Source organism: Pogona vitticeps, chromosome 8 (assembly GCF_051106095.1).
Source record: "Pogona vitticeps strain Pit_001003342236 chromosome 8, PviZW2.1, whole genome shotgun sequence".
Taxonomy (NCBI): Eukaryota; Metazoa; Chordata; class Lepidosauria; order Squamata; family Agamidae; genus Pogona; species Pogona vitticeps.
The window spans coordinates 16,568,560-16,586,350 of record NC_135790.1 but is presented as its reverse complement, the minus strand read 5'-3'; the positions used below and the strand labels follow the sequence as shown (position 1 = coordinate 16,586,350).

General features: G+C 43.4%; 1 protein-coding gene across 1 annotated transcript in view; it reads right to left on the bottom strand.

The window, feature by feature from the left end:
- Positions 1-12,478, bottom strand: part of LOC144584201 (uncharacterized) — a 46,216-nt gene extending 33,738 nt beyond the window's left edge. Inside the window, exon 1 of the mRNA XM_078379797.1 lies at positions 7,141-12,478. The gene's annotated coding sequence lies outside the window, so the exon portion shown is untranslated. The remainder of the gene's footprint in view (positions 1-7,140) is intronic.
- Between the last annotated feature and the right edge of the window lie 5,313 nt (positions 12,479-17,791).

The following is a 17,791-nucleotide window of genomic DNA, read 5'->3' as shown; positions in this document are numbered from 1 at the left end:
ATGATAAAGATATAGTTTTCATTGGTGTTCTCATTACTCGAACTATCCAAGTCTTGTTTTGAAAGAAGAAAAAAAACAGCTAAGGGAAAGGAGAGTGGAGAATTTAGAGCTGCCATCAACAGCACCTGGGTACCAGACAAACCAGAAACACAAGTATATATATGGTTTACTCTGGGTTTTCAGTATATTTTATTTTCATGTACAACAATCTACATTTATTCAAATACAGTCACGTCATCTTCTGGTTGCTGCACAAGAGTTGGAGGGCAGGGTTTCACTTAAATGGAGCTTATTTTTGGGGTGGGGCTTATATTATAAGCATCCTGAAAAATCATACTAGGGCTTATTTTCAGGTTAGGTCTTATTTTCGGGAAAACAGGGTAGCTAACCATTTTATCAACTTTAATTCTCCAAATGACCATTTAGCCCTCAGGCTCAGGCATTTACACCAAAGTCAAATCCTATTTACCAAAGTGAAAATCCTGCCTTACAGGTCACCCACTCACAGTCTTTCCCGTTACAGCCAGATTTGGAAGTTGAGTCATGGCAACTGGACTGAAACGTTATTAGGCTGAAACGTTTTGCTACTCATCCAAGTAGCTTCTTCAGTAGCAAACGTTTCAACCTAATAAGAAAGAAGTCCAGTTGCCATGACTCAGCTTCCAGATAACCTCACCTGGATGACTGAAAATCTTCACAGATATATTACAGTCAGATGTATTACTATTTAAACTATAGTATATATTTCCTGCTAGGAAAATCTGAAGGTAGCAGGAAAGGCAGAAGACCTAATACAAGAAGGATTGATTCCATCAAAGAATCTATGGCCTTGAGCTTGCAGGAGCTGTTGAGGACAGGGCATTTATAGGGTCGCTAAAAGTTGGAATTGTCTCAATGGCACCTAACAGCAACCACCACCACCTATATTTCCACTTATGCATATATAAATATGAATTGTTATTTTCAGTTTTATGCACATCTGTATACTTTGTACTGCTTTTGTGACACATCTCATTTGGTGATGATAAATGTTTGCAGGGTGGAGGGGCACATCTGTGGCTGTAACAGATCTTTTTATATAACTTGGTTAAGTGGTTTGGGTGCTTACTTGGACATCTTAATTTTATTTTCTTAAGCTTGTTCCTTTCTTGCAGCAATCTTGATCAGAAAAAAGCTTATGCCATGAACTCCAAGAGATACTGCTCAAGAGAAGAGGCATTTCCCCTTTTCATGCAAGGGATGCCTCTTCCAAAATGGATATGCTGTGTATACAAACAGACATCATCTTTTTAAAAAAATGTTTCTTTCCACCTTCAAAACAATAGCTGTGGTTGTTTGAAAATTTGTGAAATCATAATCAATTAGAAGTCATGATTTTGTTGACTCTAATCCCTTTAATTGAGTGATAGCCCTTCAGTAACCACCCTTGCGTACATATTTTTTGTACAAAACTGGCTTGCAAGATGATGACCTACTTACCGTCTGCATAGTCATCCAGAAGGTCAGAAGCCAAGATTGGTGGATAGACATCTTAGTGAGAGTACTTTTGTGCGTTAAGAGTAAGATGAGTTTTGAATCAGCTAGTCTCCTCCAGGGAAATGGAGCCTTTTATGGCTGCACTGCCTTTTTTTTTTCAAAGACTGTTTTTCATATAACTGGCAGGAGGCAGAGATCCAGCTGTTTCTCAAAGGACAGCAGGAAGTGGCAGCCTCCTTGTTTCTACTTGTGGGTGATGCTTGGTGAAGACTCTAGCCCTTGGAAGCAGAAAGATCATCTGCAGACATCTGATGGATCCAACACAGCCTCTTTGTAGATGTCAGCATGGGCTGGACTGATTCCTGATAGGTGTCGAGCGTGTGTATAGAAGGCTTTACCACATGTAGAATACCAACTGAAAATTCAAATTAAATAAGGATAATTAACAATTAACAAAAAGCTAAGCAGACAAGTAATTAGATATTCCCTGACTAGTGTTCACTGTAATTTCATGACCCATTCATAATTAACCTCAGATTGTAAAGTATATTGATGAGACGGCAAAGTATAAACTTGTATTAACAGTGACAGAATAAGATGCCAATTAAACTGTGTTTCATTCAGGCTTGGGAAAGCAAGGCTATAATGGATTTTTATTATCTTCCCATGTTTCCCTATGCTTGGCACGTGCCAGAGGCGAGATTAGGAGTTGATGAAAGGGGATAAAAAAACCAACTGCCTGATGTCTGTAGCAAGGAGGGGGAAAGTAATAATAAAGAGGGTTTAAAGAAAAACAATAAAAATGTTAAGCAGCCTTCTTCTGCATACACATACCAAATGGAATCAGTGCATGCATCCCAATTTTTAACCTTTTTCAGCTACATAGCTGAGCTCTCAGTTTATTCTTTTAGGAGGGGACCTGAAAGCTAACTTGGCAGATATTATTCATGTATTTCTCATGTGCCATGTTACAAGCTTTTGATCAGCAAGATATGTTGATGCAAAAAATGCAGTCTTTCAATGTGATGATCGCAAGAAACATTTGATTCTCTCCTTTAACTTTTGCTTGTTTTTGTAAGGACCACATTCTCGATTCGTGCCAATCTGAGTAGGAGATTCTGCATTCCTGGGACATCTACCTTCCTGATGAAAGGGAAAGAAGTTTTAATTGGCCCACTTCTGTAACCTACTGCCCTCCAGGCATGCTGGACTCCATCTCTCATTAGAGCAATTCCGTGTAAACTCAGAGAAGCTTATTGTTTCACTGACTTGCATTCCCAACTCCCAACCTTACACTCATCCAAGCCGTTCAGAGGTGTGCCAGTTAAAATCAGCACCTTGATTTGGGCTTGGAAACCAATTGGAATCCAGTATGATTGCTGAAGCCTGCATGCATACAACAGCCTGGCTGGCTGCCGTTTTTTATATTAACTGTAGGTTTAGAACATTTTTTAAAGACAACCCATTAGAATCTAATACAGAATCTCAATGAGAGGTAATTAAGGCATGGGTATGAATGACCGGATATCTGCCTTCCCCAGGGCATCACTTGCAAGGAGAATAACTTCTTCACACGTCACATGATTAATATATGGAATTTGTTGCTAAAAGATATGGCTATGGCTATTAATTTCAAAGAGCACATTTATTGTGTTGTCTGAGAGAGCTATGCAAACCCCTTGCTAAAGAGAAGCTGGCCTAGGTATGGCTAGCTCCTCAATAGGAGAGTACTCGTGAGAATGTTGTGCACACTGCTTTGAGAGGCAGGGCAGAAGAAAGGCAGGATACAAATGTCATAAAGGAGACCAGACAAATCCATGGAGGATAAGTCTTCGTTTTTGTTTTTTTTTCTGTGATAACTATGTGGAATCTCCATCTTTAGAGGCAGTCAACCTGTAAATGACAGTTGTGTGGTGGGATGATCGCAGAAAAGGACTTCTTCCGTTATGATCTGTGTGTGGGGATACCAGAGGCCTCTGGTTGGCAATTATGGAAGAGAGAATGCTGAGCTAAATAAATATTTGGTTTTATTCACTATGGTTATTCTTAGGTTTACTTGCTGCTACCGCTTGTCCTGTGAGTTCTGCACGAACCCACAAAAGTAGAGGCTGAGATGAAATTGCCCCCCTCCTTGTTAAGATATCGGCTCTGGAGAGAAGAGTATCTCTTTCTCTCATTGGTGGCCACTGAAACTGTAGAATGGGTCACGTCCTTTGAAATATCATCTGCCTCATTATGCAACTAGAGCCCTCTCCCCCTGTGCTGTGACTCTTGGATGCCCCCACATTACCCTGCCTCTCTCGTATGTGCGGGTCACTGCTGTTATTTCCCTCCCAAGTTACAAGAGTCATAAAATTATGCTCCAAAGGGAAACGATTTGCAGCAGACACCACCTCCCCAATTCCCTCATGGTCCAGACATGGCTGTGATCAATGGTGTAAACAAACAAGCGCTTCAGTGCTCCTGCATCTGCTGTGAATAGGGACGAGTAATCTTAATTAAGGCAGTGTCCAAAAACTTTCTAAAACCAGGAAAAGCTTGGAGTCTCAGTCTTAATCAAGGGCTGCAAACAAAAGTGCTAATTTGTATTTTATAACATTTATTGAATTCTAGCCAACTGGGGAATGATTGTGTTAAAAACTTGCAGTCATGTAATCCTCATAAAGAACAGCTTTGTGTGTGCTTTTTGAGCATACGTTCTTCTGAAAAGAAAGCATGGAACTTCATCCCCTCCAACAAAACAGACTGTGTGTCACAGTAGATTATTTTGAATAATAATAATAATAATAATAATAATAATAATAATAATAATAATAATAATAATAATAATAATAATAATAATAATAATAATAATAATACAACCTTTATTGGCATATAAAATATAAAATAAACATAGTCAAGCTAGTTTGTTAGGTTCAGGGCTTCGCCTCCTAACAACTGACTCAAGGAAAACAGCTATTTGTTCCACAATGTCAACCACCTCCACTGATAACATAAAACGGACCTTGTCCAGATCGGATCTCCCCTCCAACTTTAATAATATCGAGGTCATGTACTTTTTGCAGCAGTCCTGATGAAGAGGACAGTGCAAGAGCATGTGAGTGAATTCTTCTGCAAGTATCCTTTACAGAAGGTTGAGACAGGAAGTTGGATCGACTCTTCTGGTGGAATATAGTTAGATCTTGAACTAGGCCGTGTTGTATTAAAAGATGTAAGATTTGCACTGCTTCAGATCAAAGGCCTGTTTAGTCCAGCATTCCAGTGCCATAGTGACCAGCTGGATGCCTTTGGAAAGCTCACAAGCAAAACATGGGCATAATGGTGCCCTTTTTTCCTCTCATATTCCTTAGCAACTGGTACTAAGACATTGTTGCCTTAATACTAGGGGCAATATATATGTGTAGTAGGTATTGATAGTCTTGATGCACAGCCTTCTCTAGCGTACTACCTTCCACACATACTGGATTCCAACACCCACCATCACTACTGACTAAGAATGTGAATGGAGCTACCTTCCAAGCCAGTGCACTTGGAAGACAGCATGGTTGGAAGCGGATTTTCAGTCTATCAAAAGAAATGCACTGGTTGAGTGAGCAGATTTTATAAGATAATTTTTGCTTGGAGAATGTGGTTTCCCTGAAGGGCTGAATTATCTTTGAAAAACACCACCTGGTCTACTTTACAGAAGGGTAAGTTATTAGAACCCACAGAAATTTTATCACTGTCTTCTGCTGTATATATATTATGGGCAGGCTTAGGTGCTTTCTACATATACCTGAACACATTTGCAGGACTAATTTAATTGTTTTTCCCAACTCCCTAAACTGTCTTTCCTTCCAGATTTGCTGAGAAAGCACCTAGGGGAGGGAGGTCTGTGCTGTTCTTTTTGTCGGACAAATTTCTTAAACAAACAGAGGTAGTTTGCCGCATACAAGCCCGGAAAGGGAAGCGTCCTTGTCAGGGTGCAAAACTGTGGGGTGAGGCCAGTTCCCTGGATGTTTACTGTTCCAGCTGCCCTGACTATGAATTGCTTATTTTTGGACAATAGGGCACAGACACTATAAATTGGTGTGTGATCATTGCCACACCCCCTCCTTTGTCTTCCTTTCAAAGCCAATATCCCTGGCCCAGATGGGTTAATACATAATGCAGACATGCAAGTAATTGGCTGCCTTTGTATAGCAGTCAGTCATAGCTCGCTGTCCCTCTGATCCGCTATTAGTGGTCATGCAAACACTCCTTCCACCTAATTAAGCACAGCTTTGAAACCACCATTCCCAATGATGTTCCAGTCCCAAGCTAGTGATTCACACATGAGCCCCTACCTGTTAAACCTGCAATCTCACTCTCTTCTGGGATGAAACATCCCTGCCCTCCCCAGGTGACCCAGCTGCTGGTGATGTTTAGAACCTAAAGGGAGAGTGGAGTGATAAATGATCTTTAGAAAAGTCTGGATTAAAGAGCTGAAAATGGGATGTTAATAAACCCCAAGCCACTAATTTAGAGAACACATGCTCTCCAAGCTAAGCCAGTGCCCTGAAACAATAGCCAGTGATAAATAAGGCCCCTGCCAGCCACCTAGCCTACCAAAGATTGCATTGTGATTATTTGGACAAGTACAAGATGTTGTAACATTAGTGTCTCAGTGCATGAGAAGGGCAGCTAACTTCTTAGGGTTTATTTTTTTTGTCCACTTAGAGCCACTTTACTCATGATGCTGTTCTGAGACTTTCTCAAGACAGTCCGGCTCCGTCGTTTGGTTTGATTGCTTTTCTTCCAGTTCATACCAGTGACCTGATATGTTTGTAGCTCAGGATGTCTTCAGATTGACAGCTCCCAGGGCTACCAGTCAAAAAGTACTTGGTCATATCCTTCCCTTAATGGCTTTTCTGTGGTAAAAAAAAACCAACCACAATGCCTTGAACCCTTATAATAATTCTCTGAATGAGGAAAAGTAACGATGCAGTCAAACCCAATCTGCTTAATGGGGACCCACTGAAATTAGTTTCCTTAAGTTACATAGCTAAGTGTAGATCCAATTTGTAGCATGCTAGAAAAAGGCGAAGATGAGAGGGAAGAAACACTACGTAGGATTTGTGTGTTCCATTTTCAGCTACAGCCTTATTTGCTGGATGATAAAATCTTTCCTGCTTTAGGAGTTTAGAAATTGATACAGACCCCTTTATTTTGTTTCTTGTTCTATGTTTGTAGTTACATATCCTATATGTAAAGTTCAGCAACACACTGTGCAATCCAGAATCAATATTCAAGTTAGGGAAGGGAAGGGAATTATCAACGAAATTTGCCAGTCCCTCCTCTGGACTGTGAAATCTCAATAATAGAAGGAGCCGTCGCAAAGATCTAAGGCTATCGGCCTTAGTTTAAAACCAGCAGTTCCATTCAATTAGAACAGCAGTTGGAAGATTAAAACTGAATATTTTTTTTTAAATGCTGAAAAGTTTTCAAATGTTTTCAGAGTAAAAGAGGACAGACCCGGTGGGTCTCCATTGTGAAGATACTCCACAAACACAGTACTGGTGTGTGGGCTGTGCCCCTCTTGGGTGCCCGCCTCTGGGATCTCACTTCAGATGAGACCAGCAGAGCCTCTAAAGCTAAACATAACTTATGGCTGAGCCAGATAATATCAATGTGACAAACCCAGACCTACTGGGATCTGCCACACGTTAACTAAGCTGCCACCAACCATTCCCTATAAGAAGTCACACAGACCAGGGATGGATTTTCAACAAATAAAAGAATAAGGTTTATTTAAATCACACACAGGGAAAAATAAAATGATCAGGTGAATAAGATATAGTAACGTGGCTTATTCTCATTCATACATGCATACAGTTTGGTTCACACAGAACCCTTAACTTGAAGCACAGACCCTGAACCTATCAGTTCTGGCTAACCAACAGACACCTGAACCTATCAGGTTGGTACTCTGACACACAGTAGTACCCTGTCTGACACACAGACTCCCACACCAGCTTCTTCTTCCCAGCTGCTGCTTCTTCACATCCCAGCGTCTCTCCTTCTCCACACACGCATCACATATATATACAGTACAGCCCCTCCTCCTGATGTCCCGCCTTCCACTCCCCATAGGATGGAACTTTCCCTCCAAACCCATGACAGACAGGTAACATCAGTGCTGTATGTAACACCTCCCCTCTTTATAAGTTGTTTTGTAGGGGGAAAGCTAAGGTGCTTTTTCCCAAAAAACAACCTGGATAAAACACACAAAAACAGTTATACATTCAATATCATACTTACTTATACTTACATTCTAAGTTAACCATAGCAATTAGGCATTTAAACATTTACCATATACATTACATCAATTTACCTTTATTCATACAAACCAAGTTCAAAAAACAGGTACATTTAACTTTTTGTCATCAATGTATATACATAGTCCATGTTTCTTTCGCCGCCTTCATTCTTCAGGTCTTCTTGACAAGGCGTCAGCAACACAGTTCACTGACCCTCTGACCACCTTCACTTCAAAGTCATAGTCCTGTAGATTTAAAGCCCACCTCATAAGTTTGCTATTGTGGGTTTTCATTGTCTTTAACCATTGCAGTGGTGAATGGTCAGTGCACAGAACAAAATGTCTTCCCCAGATGTAAGGCTTGGCCTTCTGGATCGCGTAGACTATGGCCAAACACTCCTTCTCCACGGTTGCCAAATGTCTCTCACCTTTTTGAAGTTTCCTACTCAGGTAGGACACTGGATGCTGGTCACCATTCTCATCCTCCTGGCACAGAACTGCTCCTACCCCGCTGTTAGACGCATCGGTGTAGATGATGAACTCCCGGTCGAAGTCTGGAGCACGCAGCACTGGATACTGGACGAGCGCCTCCTTCAACCTCTGGAACGCCGCCTCACAGTCGCTGGTCCACGGGATGCGGTCATCAGCCTTCTTCCTCGTCAGATCGGTCAGCGGAGCCGCAATCTCGCTAAACCTCGGGATGAACTTTCTGTAGTAGCCCACCAACCCAAGAAATGATTTGACTTTTTTCTTGGTGTTGGGTCTAGGCCAATCACGAATTGCTTCTATTTTGGCCTCTAGGGGTTTTATCACTCCTCCCCCTACCATGTGACCCAAGTATTTTCTTTCTGGGCTACCCAGCTGCAGTTTGTTTTCTTTGCAAGGCCTGGGCCAAAGCACTCCCTCCCCTGGGTTAAAGTGCCTCTCCCTGCCTTCCTGGTCATCCCAATCTTTCTTTCTGACCTTTTGAGCTTGCAGGGTCTCTGCTGCCAGCTCTAGGTTTCTCTTTAGGTCATTCCTTAAGGTGTCTATGTATGTCACAACATCTTGTGGGTCATCCTGGGTGATCTGCTCCCAATTTTGTTTGATCAAATCAAGGGGCCCTTTCACCCTTCTCCCAAATAAAAGTTCAAATGGACTGAACCCGGTACTGGCTTGTGGCACTGATCGATAAGCAAACAAAAGGGATTGCAGCTTCTGGTCCCAATTGTTTGGATTCTCTGCCAAGTAAGCCCTAATCATGCGCATTAGAGTCCCATTGAACTTCTCAGTTAACCCATTACTTTCAGGATGATAGGCAGTGGTTTCCTTGTGCTTAATTCCACAGATTTGCCATAAGCGTTTCATGAGCTTTGATGTAAATGATGCTCCCAAATCTGTGATTATTTCTGAGGCAAATCCCATCCTGGACATATACCCCACCAAGGCATCTGCCACTGTGTTAGTTTCAATGTTAGTCAAGGGTATGGCTTCAGGGTACCTCGTGGCATGGTCCACAATTGTGAGAATGAACCTGTTCCCCCTCTTTGTGGCCTTGGGCAAAGGTCCCACAATATCCACCCCTATGCATTTGAACGGAGTGTCAATCACAGGCAAAGGGCACAACTTTGCTTTGGTCCTGTCGCGGTTATTCCCCTGCCTTTGACACACATCACATTGTTTACAGAACTCCCTGATCTGCTTCCCTATGTCAGGCCAGTAAAAATTCTGTGTGATTCTCTGCTGTGTTTTGTTCACCCCTAAGTGTGCAGCAAACATGTCAGAGTGCCCCCTTTGTAAGATCATGGGGCGATACTTTTCAGGTACCACCAGCTGACTTCTGATCCCATCTCCCCCTTTTGAGATATTCCTCAGGGTCTCTCTATATAAAATCCCCTTTTTCTCCAGAAATCTCACTGGGGTTTCAGGTGTTAGCTGGGCGTCAGTCACCTGTTCAAAACACTTTTGGAGAGTGGCGTCTGCCTTTTGCTCCTGTCCAAATCTGCTGTCTGTGGTTAAGGTTTCCACCACAGCTTCTGAACTCCCCTCTGCTTCCGTCTCTGGCTCATCATTACCCCCCTGAACTGTCCCCGTAGTGGCTTGTGAACGTGTAATCACTAGCACCCTTTTCACATGTTCAGCCAGGTCATTTCCCACGAGCACGGCTGCTGGCAGAGTCGATGAAATTGCTAGCCGCCAAACTCCCCTCCAGCCTTGAAAGTTGACAGGTACCTCCGCGACTGGCAGTGAGATTATCTGCCCCTCAATCCCTGCCACCTTCATGCTCTCATTTGGGATTATAAACTCCCTAGGAATAATATCTGGATGGCACAGGGTTACCTGGGAACAAGTGTCCCGCAGCCCCCGATACTGACGGCCAAGTATTCCTACGTCCACCCCTGCTGTCTCAAACAACTGAGAATCTGTTCTCACGAGCAAGCATCGCTTGACCTCCACAAGAGGACCACCTCCCTCAGCCTGATCAGCAGATGCAGCCGTTCCAGACTGAGCAGCCATGGCAACAGGCTCCCTCAGTGACAATGAGCCTTGCTCTTTCTGGACACAGAACACAGCTTTTGGCTTGGTTCCACTAGAATCCTGAGGCACAATTCCTTTTAGCTGCTTTAATTTCTCACACTCTGAGATTAGATGACCCTTTCCCTGACAGAAATAACATTTTCTGGTGTATTTTGAGTCTTTCTCATCTTGTTTTGGTTTTCCCTCCAAAACCTGAGGTCTTGGTTTCATGTCTGAGGGCTTCCCTTCACCATGGGCCCCTCCCCCTTGCTGGTTTTTCCCTGGTCCCTGAGAGTACTTGCTGTAGGTTTCTTTGGGTTTACCTACAGATTTCCCCTCACCCAAGGGCTTTCTTATTTGGGAAATAAAATCTGCGATCTCTGCTGCTTCTGCCACAGATTTTGGTTTCCTTTCCCTCACCTGGAATTTCAATTCCCCATGCAGGACTGAATAGAACTGTTCCAGTGCTATCAAGTCTTTAAGCTGCTCATAGGTCTCTGTCCCCTCCTGAGATAGCCATTTCCCAAGCAGCCTCACCAATTGGGCCCCCACTTGGGTAAAAGTCTGCTCTGGCTTTTTGGTGATTGACCTAAATCTTTGTCTCAACTGTTCCGCATTTATCCCATGTCTTGCAAACACCAGTTTTTTAAACTCTGCAAAATCTTTCATCAGTTCCTCAGGCATCTCGGCATAGACCTCAGCCAGGCTACCACTGATTAAAGATCGCATGATGGTCATCTTCTCAGTTTCCCTCACTGAGAAGTCCACAAACGCTCTTTCCACTAAGGAAAAGAACACCTCAGGACAATCTCCCTTGTGGTACACAGGGAATTTCTTCAGGTCAGCTTTAGACAATTGGCCTCCCTCAGAATCCCTATTGTTATTATTGTTCTGGTTCATCATTTCCAATTTCCTTAATTCAAACGCCATCCTTTCTTTTTCCAGAGCAATTTTCTCTCTCTCCATTCTTTCTTCCCTCTCCATTCTCTCTCTCTCTCTCTCTAATTCAAATTGCCGTTGTTTCTCTCTTTCCTCCATTTCAAATTGCCTTTCTCTTTCCTCCCTTCTTTCTCTCTCTAATCTTTCCTCCACTTCAAATTGCCTCATTCTCAGTTCATGCTGTTGGGCTATGAGCAATTTTCTAAGTTCTGGGTTCTGCTCTCCTGTGCTGTCACCTTGCACTGAGCCAAATTCATCCTCAGAACCTTGGTCAACCTGGGGGTCTTTCACTTCACCCATTTCTGCTATCTGGCTTCGAGTCAAGGGCATAATCCCCCCTCAGAACAGGCTGCTTTAAAAAGTCAAGCCTCAAAATAAGACGACCACTTTTTTTCTCTTTTGCCTCAGAACCAGCTTTCTATAGATTGCTGCTGTCCTTCAGCACTACTTGCAACAGTTGCAAGCTAGAGCCTACCCCCCTCTGCTGGGCCTCTCAGCAGGCAGGCTAAATCACTTCTACTACACAGTTTTGCCTCAGCTTTTTTCCCGCCAAAACCAGGCTGCCTCAGAGCACCTTAATCTAGTCTCCCCAGTTGGCACGTTCTTCCACTAGCGCACCTCCCCGTGAGGTACACCTAGAAGATTACCTACGCGCCTCAGATTGTCCCTGACTAGACCCCCCTTGCTCTGGGCCCACGTGCCAAGGCTTTGCTGGACCACTGGACAACTGGACCAGTCGTATCCCACACGCTGGACACCAATCAATGTGACAAACCCAGACCTACTGGGATCTGCCACACGTTAACTAAGCTGCCACCAACCATTCCCTATAAGAAGTCACACAGACCAGGGATGGATTTTCAACAAATAAAAGAATAAGGTTTATTTAAATCACACACAGGGAAAAATAAAATGATCAGGTGAATAAGATATAGTAACGTGGCTTATTCTCATTCATACATGCATACAGTTTGGTTCACACAGAACCCTTAACTTGAAGCACAGACCCTGAACCTATCAGTTCTGGCTAACCAACAGACACCTGAACCTATCAGGTTGGTACTCTGACACACAGTAGTACCCTGTCTGACACACAGACTCCCACACCAGCTTCTTCTTCCCAGCTGCTGCTTCTTCACATCCCAGCGTCTCTCCTTCTCCACACACGCATCACATATATATACAGTACAGCCCCTCCTCCTGATGTCCTGCCTTCCACTCCCCATAGGATGGAACTTTCCCTCCAAACCCATGACAGACAGGTAACATCAGTGCTGTATGTAACAGTGCCCTCAAGCCATTTATTAGCCATTTATTAGGTGATGTGATTAGATCATCTGGACTTCATGGACTTGGGAGCACACATTCTGTGGGTTGTAATGTTCATTACTCCCCCAGCTTCAAAATGTGTTAAGCTAGCTGTGCTGCATCCCTCTGATTCATTCTACTGGGTGGGACTATGGAGTCCAAGTTGCACTCTAGTCTTTGCATTTTCTTTTGATGGTTAATGGTGGACAGAGCTCCTGTTGTACCAGCTCATCCCATTGCTTTGTGAAGCAGTATTTGCACTGTGATAAGTTACGGGTGATTACAGGGGAACTAACATATGCAAAAGAAAAATATATGCTGCTTCTTTGAAATTCAATCTTGACCTGCAAATACCTCGGAGTTGATGGAGGATTTGCACATGATGTTCTACTGTCTCATTTATCAGCAGACCTAACTAAAAATCCTCCCCACTTGGACAGCAGCAGGAAGAAGCAAGTCAGTACCATTCTTCTGCATTTACAAGAAGCCTCCTTAGCTGCAGGAGCATTTCCATCTATTGTCATTCCACCCTTCCTTCAGTCTTCCTTGTCTAGTTCTTTTTAACGCAGACTCTTCGCTCAGATAGTCTCACTGCCTTCCTTACTTCACAACTGGAGCCATGTTGCTCTTATTGTTGCAATCATTATCAAACCAAATAATTACCGGTCAAAACCAGCAGTATGGTTTATAATAAGTAGCCGCACACCCTGCATACCAGTATATATAAATATTCAAATATATGACTTTTCAGACAGCTAAGCAGAGGAAGAGACTACAGGACTTTCCCTAAGGATATGCTAATACCGAGGTTTGAAAAGGATTTACATTCCAAGCATAGTCGCTAGATGCACAAGGCTTTGTATTAAGTCATTGTCCATGCACATTTCTTTCACTTGCAATCATCCATGTCTTCGCCAGCCCTTAGCTAGTGAGCAGCATTCTCCCTGTTGCAAAATATGTGTATACAAGAGAAGGAGGCTGGTAACGCGAGTTTCTGGCACCATCTCCCAGAAGACGATGTGTGCAATGCTTGGGACAGTTTGGCACAGAACCACTGACTTTTGGCTCCAGTTTGGAAAGGGGAGAAGATGGGAGCCTAGGTGACTGAATACAAAGCTGCCGCACACAATACACTCAAACTTTCTCCTCCGTGTTGTGTGTTTAGTCGTTTAGTCGTGTCCGACTCTTCGTGACCCCATGGACCAGAGCACGCCAGGCCCTCCTGTCTTCCACTGCCTCCCGGAGTTGTGTCAGGTTCATGTTGGTTGCTTCGCAGACACTGTCCAGCCATCTCATCCTCGGTCGTCCCCTTCTCCTCTTGCCATCACACTTTCCCAACATCAGGGTCTTTTCCAGGGAGTCTTTTCTTCTCATTAGATGGCCAAAGTACTGGAGCCTCAGCTTCAGGATCTGTCCTTCCAGTGAGCACTCAGGGTTGATTTCCTTTAGAACTGATAGGTTTGTTCTCCTTGCAGTCCAGGGGATTCTCAAGAGCCTCCTCCAGTGCTACTTATTTTGAGATTTGTCTTCCTGCCTAGAGACCAGGGGAAGCATAGCAATTCCTGAGACCAGGGGATGCCCTAAGACCTTGCAATCCTAACTGCACTCCAATGGATTACAAAGTCTAAAGTCGAGTTTGCCATGAACTTTAGTTTTATTGTAAATATTTCTTCTTTTTTAGCCTCTGAAGAAGAATCCACCATGTTACATGGCTTATGTGATCTCTTGATTGTAATAAAGATCTCTTATGTCATGTGGCAACAGTATAGTCATTTTCTTAAGCATTCTGCTATCACAGGAGATGTTGATGGGTCTCTAGCTTGGTTGACCTTGAAGAGAGATTAAGAGCCTGTCCAGACTGGCTGTTTTGGGTGAGGGGTGGATCGGGTACAAAGGGTGAAGGTGGGGGTGGAGGAGCATTGTGCCATTTGTCATTCTTCTCCCAGAACAGCAAAGGACTCCTTGTAGCCCAAGTAATTATCGTTGTTGTTTAGTTGTTTAGTCGTGTCCGACTCTTCGTGACCCCATGGACCAGAGCACACCAGGCCCTCCTGTCTTCCACTGCCTCCCGGAGTTGTGTCAAATTCATGTTGGTTGCTTCGATGACACTGTCCAACCATCTCATCCTCTGTCGTCCCCTTCTCCTCTTGCTGTTATGAGTGCTTCCGAAGACCTGGAACCCGAAGGGTTAACTGTGGCTGAAGAGAATGTGGAGAGATCAGAAACACCTGAACCGCCTCCAGATTCTCAGTCCACAGCAGACAGGCTTCGGGCCAGGCTTCGGGAAAGACTTAGGACCAGAAGATCAGAGGATCGCTCAAAGAAACCTACCTTCATCTAGTCCTGAGTATTAACAGGATAGAAAGCTTTCCAACAGCTCAAGGAGCTGTTTTACTATAAAACAGCTCCCAGTGAAGCCAGAAATTCTGTGAAAGCAAGGAGTCAAAACCTTGGTTTGCATCCACGTTTCTTGTATCGTGTTCCTGACCCTGAACTCTGGACTCTGCCCTTGAACTATGTCGGTATTGGACTTCGGACTCTGACTCTGGACTATGCTATGTATTGGACTTTGACACTGGACTTCCTTCTGTGAGTTGATTTATGGACATTGGCTTTGCATTCTTGGTATTCTTGACCCTGGACTAGTTTATCAGACTTCGACTGTTGTAACCCCCGGGAACGTGACACTTGCCCTCACACTTTCCTAACATCAAGGTCTTTTCCAAGGAGTCTTCTCTTCTCATGAGATGGCCAAAGTATTGGTAGGAACAACAAATAAGGAAGGGGAAAGAAAAGAAAAAAAATGGAAAGGAGGGGAGTGGGGAGGGGAAAGAATCTAGGACAGAAAGAAGCAAGATGGGAAGAACAAAGAGGATGCTATTCAGATATGGAAGGAATTTGACAGGAGAGGAGAGGATTGAAGAGCAGCGAGGAGTAGGGAAAGGGTATAGAAACAGCAGGTGAAACTGTTGGTAGAGAAGGAGGATGAACAGGAGGGGAAATAAAAAAGAAAAGAGGAATTTGAAAAGAAAAGAGGAAAGAGAAAAAGCAAAAGTGAGAGGAGGACAGGAAGACAGAACACAGGGAGCAAAGCCGGGGGGTGCAGGAGAAAGGCAGAAGGGGTGGTCCATGTGTTTGTAATTCAGTCACTTCTCAATAACTGGCTCCAACATTTCAATCTGAAAACGTTGGACTACAGATTAAACTGACAATATGCACCACATGTTTTATACTAACATTCTTGGCTTAGCTTGCCTCTTGGATTTAATATTTGTCCACACTTTTACCAATACCTTCTTCAAGCTGATCCCTGTTCTTTCTTTTTTTCCCCATACTTTTTTGAGTCACAACGCCTGTTTATAATAGCTAAATAACCTGTGATGCCCCACCACCACATTTGCACAAAAAAGGCATTTTAATGAGGTAAATAAAACACATTACAAGTATATATTTTTAGAATATAATTCTAACCTAATATTTAATGTGATTCTTGGATTTGCATCTGGGCAATAAATAAGTGGATTGCTGCTTCTTCATGGATTGCTGCCTTGTAGTGGCAAAGGGGCTTGAGTAACTCAGAGAAACTATGGGCTATGCCGTGCAGGGACACCCAAGACGGACAGGACATAGTGGAGAGTTCCGACTAAACGCAATCCACCTGGAGTAAGAAATGGCAAGCCACTCCAGTATCTTTGCCAAGAACGCCCCATGATCAGAAACAAAAGGCTAAAAGATATGACGCTGGAAGATGGGCCCCTCAGGTCGGAAGGCGTCCAACATGCTACTGAGGAAGAGCGGAGGACAAGTACAAGTAGCTCCAGAGCTAATGAAGTGGTTGGGCCAAAGCCAAAAGGACGCTCAGCTGTGGACGTGCCTGGAAGTGAAAGGAAAATCCAATGCTGCAAAGAAAAATACTGCATAGGAACCTGGAATGTAAGATCTATGAACCTTGGGAAGCTGGAGGTGGTCAAACAGGAGATGGCAAGAATAAACATCGACATCCTGGGCATCAGTGAACTAAAATGGACAGGAATGGGCGAATTCAGCTCAGATGATTATCATATCTACTATTGTGGGCAAGAATCCCGTAGAAGGAATGGAGTAGCCCTCATAGTCAACAAAAGAGTGGGAAAAGCTGTAATGGGATACAATCTCAAAAATGATAGAATGATGTCAATACGAATCCAAGGCAGACCATTCAACATCACAATAATCCAAGTTTATGCACCAACCAGCATTGCTGAGGAGACTGAAATTGAACAATTCTATGAAGATTTACAACACCTTCTAGAACTGACACCAAAGAAAGATGTTCTTCTCATTCTAAGGGACTGGAATGCTAAAGTAGGGAGCCAAGAGATAAAAGGAACAACAGGGAAGTTTGGCCTTGGAGTTCAGAACGAAGCAGGACAAAGGCTAATAGAGTTTTGTCAAGAGAATAAGCTGGTCATCACAAACACTCTTTTCCAACAACACAAGAGGCGACTCTATACATGGAAATCACCAGATGGGCAATATCGAAATCAGATTGATTATATTCTCTGCAGCCAAAGATGGAGAAGCTCTATACAGTCAGCAAAAACAAGACCTGGAGCTGACTGCGGTTCTGATCATCAGCTTCTCATAGCAAAATTCAAGCTTAGACTGAAGAGATTAGGAAAAACCACTGGGCCACTCAGGTATAATCTAAACCAAATCCCTTATGAATACACAGTGGAAGTAAAGAACAGATTTAAGGAACTAGATTTGGTGGACAGAGTGCCTGAAGAACTTTGGATAGAGGCTCGTAACATTGTCCAGGAGGCAGCAACGAAAACCATCCCAAAGAAAAGGAAATGCAAGAAAGCAAAGTGGCTGTCCAACGAGGCCTTAGAAATAGCAGAGAGAAGAAGGGAAGCAAAATGCAAGGGAGATAGGGAAAGTTACAGAAACTTGAATTCAGACTTCCAAAGAATAGCAAGGAGAGACAAGAGGGCCTTTTTAAATGAACAATGCAAAGAAATAGAGGAAGATAACAGAAAAGGAAAGACCAGAGATCTGTTCAGGAAAATTGGACATATTAGAGGAACATTTTGCGCAAAGATGAACATGATAAAAGACAAAAATGGGAGGGACCTAACAGAAGCAGAAGACGTCAAGAAGAGGTGGCAAGAATACACAGAGGAATTATATCAGAAAGATTTGGATATCCTGGACAACCCAGACAATGTAGTTGCTGACCTTGAGCCAGACATCCTGGAGAGCGAAGTCAAGTGGGCCTTAGAAAGCCTGGCTAACAACAAGGCCAGTGGAGGT